This window comes from Bison bison, unplaced genomic scaffold, assembly GCF_000754665.1.
Source record: "Bison bison bison isolate TAMUID 2011002044 unplaced genomic scaffold, Bison_UMD1.0 scf7180017860084, whole genome shotgun sequence".
NCBI lineage: Eukaryota > Metazoa > Chordata > Mammalia > Artiodactyla > Bovidae > Bison > Bison bison.
Genome location: NW_011490656.1, coordinates 56,039 through 59,850, shown reverse-complemented (window position 1 = coordinate 59,850; position 3,812 = coordinate 56,039).

Below are 3,812 nucleotides of genomic sequence, written 5' to 3'. Positions count from 1 at the left end.
TGAAGCTGAAACTCCAATACTTTGGCCACCTGATGCAAAGAGCTGATTCATTTGAAAAGACCCTGATTCTGGGGAAGTTTGAAGGTGGGAGGAGAAGGGGACGGCAGAGGATGAGATGGTTGGATAACATCACTGACTCAATGGACATGAGCTTGAGTAAACTCCAGGAGTTGGTGATGGACAGGGTGGCCTGGTGTGCTGCAGTCCATGGGGTCACAAAGAGTCAGACACAACTGAGTGACTGAACTGAAATGAACTGAATGAAAGTTGTATACATATGACCCTTTTCTAATTCAATAACTAAATATTTATGTGGTAAAGTACATATTTTCATTATCACTTCTGCATTATACTTTTTAATGGATAAATCATTATTTAATAAAGCTTGTCCTTTTTTAAAAAAACTGTTAGTTTCTCAGTCATTTCCAACGATTTGTGACCTTTGGATTGTGGTCTACCAGGCTTCTCAGCCCATGGAATTCTCCAGGCAAAAATACTGGAGTGGGTAGCTATTCCTGTCTCCAGAGAATCTTTCCTACTCAGGGATGGAGCCTGGGTCTCCTACATTGCAGGCAGATTCTTTACCATCTGAGCCATCAGGGAAGCCCTCTCATATTTAACTCTTAGACAATTTAATATTAAATATTTTATATAAACCTCCTTTATTTCCTTAGTTTATATTATCAGAAGAGGAATTTCTAAGGCAAGTTCCACTTATATGTTAGAATTTTGAGTGTACTGACAAATTTGCCCCAATGTGTAATAACATATAATATAAAAGTGTCTGCGTCTCCCTTTGGCACTGTTGGGATTATGGGATCTCTAGGAATTCCACTCTTATCTTTTGCTTGAGTTCTGAGTCAACTAGGTGGTAAATGAATATGAAAATAACAGTTTTATTATAAAGGTATTGAAAACATGGTTTTGAACACCCCAGTAAGAAAATCTTGATTAGTCTCATTTCCATGTAGGCAGTGCTAAAAAACCAGAACTACCCCCACTACCTTGGACAGATCCTTTTGCTAAATGACTTCAAGGAGTCTGAAATCTGTCTGCTGAAAAGATAGTTCAAAAGAGGAAATGGAATAGGTTGGAGCTTCCCTGGTGACTTAGAGGGTACAGAGTGTGCCTGTAGTACGGGAGACCCGGGTTCAATCCCTGGATTGGGAAGATCCCCTGGAGAAGAAAATGGCAACCCACTCCAGTATCCTTGCCTGGAAAATGCCATGGATGGTGGAGTCTGGCAGAGTACAGTCCATGGGTTCACAAAGAGTTGGACATGACTAAGCGATTGAACAACAATAGATGGAACAGTCAGGGTTCCCAGTAAGCAAGTTTAAAGAGAAATCGAGAAAGCCATTGTGACTGGAGAATAAATTGTGTAGATACAAATAGTATCAGAATTCAGGTTTTGTGATGATTCACCCTTCCTATTAGTTGGATTCATTGACTCCTTTTTCTTTTATGTCTTTGAGATGAGTGCAGTGTTTCTAATTGAGTTAAGAAAAACTTCGTTTACTTGCTTGTTTCTCAGTGTGTTAAATAAAGGGATTTAACATTGGTGAAATGGAACTAATAAGGAGGAAAATTACTTTATTAATAACTACCTTATTCTTGGATGAAGATATCACATAAATAAAGATGCAACTAGCATAAGTGATGGAGACAACAATCATGTGGGAATAACAAGTGGAGAAGGCCTTCTTCCTTTGCTGGGCAGAGGGAAATCTTAGAATAGTGTTGATGCTATAAATATAGGAAAGAACTACACACATGAATTGATGATGAAGGTCAGCACAGCACACAAAATAGCCATCTGTTCTATCAGTCACATGTCTGAGCAAGAGATCTTCCGGATATGATAAACATCACAGTAAAAGTGATCAATTTCATTCAGATCAAAGAATTCCTTTAGTTGTTATAGATGTCTCCTCTGTAAAAGGTTATTCTTTAGTGTTTTCTAAGGTATTTATTCAGCTTTTTTTTTTAAATGAAGCAAAACTAATCACCATTGGCTTTCCATAGATTCATATACACACTAAACACATAATAGTAAACTTGAGACAAAATAAATAGGAAATTCATGACATTTAAGGGAAGCATAGGTACCCAAAATGGCTACCTCTTTTCTTGCTGTTTATACCCTCTGCAGTGTGTGCCCCTAGTTCCTTCCAAGCACAGGTGATTTTGTTTTTCTTCCTTGAATGTTGACTGGTCCTATGACTTCCTTGGCTAATAGAATGTGCGTGGTAGAAGGCATATTGTACCTAGGAATCCAGAGGCCTTGCTTGCTTCCACTCTCTCCCCTAAGGCCTTGTGATCTTACCATGTGAACCAGTGTTAGCTAAGTGATAAAACATCATCTGGAAGAGGGTTCATTTATCTTAATAAGGAGTTGTTCGGTTCTAAGTATGAGAATGAGGCCCTATTTGACAGCAAGACTCAATCAGCTGTGAGACAGTCCTATAAACCTAGCCAGCTAAGATCAGCTGATGTTTGTGTAAACTGGAAAAAAACACAAACTCAAGGTTTAAACCACTGATTTAGGGATGATTTTTCATTGCATAATAACTAACTGCAGGATGTGACACGTACATATATGACGGCCTCCACACAGAGGGCTAGGGAGGGACATAGGAAAGGAAATCTTTGTATAAGGTGATGCCTTGAGCATGGCCTAGAAATGAAAGTCAAAAGCATTCCAGTCTGGACCATTGAGCTTTATGGTGAGAAATGTGAGATGTGGAAAGGAATAAATAACCATATGTGTAATATCTTTATTTGAGAAATATTAGTGAAGGATGTACCTCCTGATTTTTTAATGGTAAAGATAATCTTTCTGGAGACAATTATGTCTTCATATTGGATTCTTTGTTTATAACCCAGGGCTTCCTTGTATTTTGCTGGTTTAATTTTCTTGATGTATAGAACTTTAATTTACTGGGATTTGATGGCCCCTTTTGGCTTAATTTAGCTATCTTTAGGATGTGAATTGTATTATGTATTTCAGCACTAGTTTTACTTCATCATCATAAAGATGGTTTTAGTGTCTCAGCAGATTGTATCCGATCACTGCCACCTGGGTGATGAATTAATATAGACTGTGGTCTTTACTTTAGAGGGAATCTAATGAATCTAAATCCTAAAACTTTGGGCTTTGAAGTTTTTTTTACAAGGTATATGTGGATCTCCATATGTCTAAGCTTATATATTTCTTCTCCAACATTAAAATCCTTTCATTTTTGCTCAGTGTGAAGTCGCTCAGTCGTGTCCAACTCTTTGCGACCCCATGGACTGTAGCCTATCAGGCTTTTCTGTCCATGGGTTTTCCAGGCAAGAATGCTGGAGTGGATTGCATTTCCTTCTCCAGGGGATCTTCCCAACCCAGGAATCGAACCCAGGTCTCCCACATTGCAGGCAGACGCTTTACTGTCTGAGCCACCAGGGAAGTCCCAAACTAACCCACAATTTTTCTTGAATAGCTAACTCCTACTTGAGAAGAGCAATATATATATGTTTTGCTGGAAGAAATATCATTAACCTCAGATATGCAGATGACACCACCCTTATGGCAGAAAGTGAAGAGGAACTAAAAAGCCTCTCGATGAAAGTGAAAGAGGAAAGTGAAAAAGTTGGCTTAAAGCTCAACATTCAGAAAACTAAGGGCATGGCATGTGGTCCCATTACTTCATGGGAAATAGATGGGGAAACAGTGGAAACAGTGTCAGGCTTTATTTTTTGGGGCTCCAAAATCACTGCAGATGGTGACTGCAGCCATGAAATTAAAAGACGCTTACTCCTTGGAAGGAAAG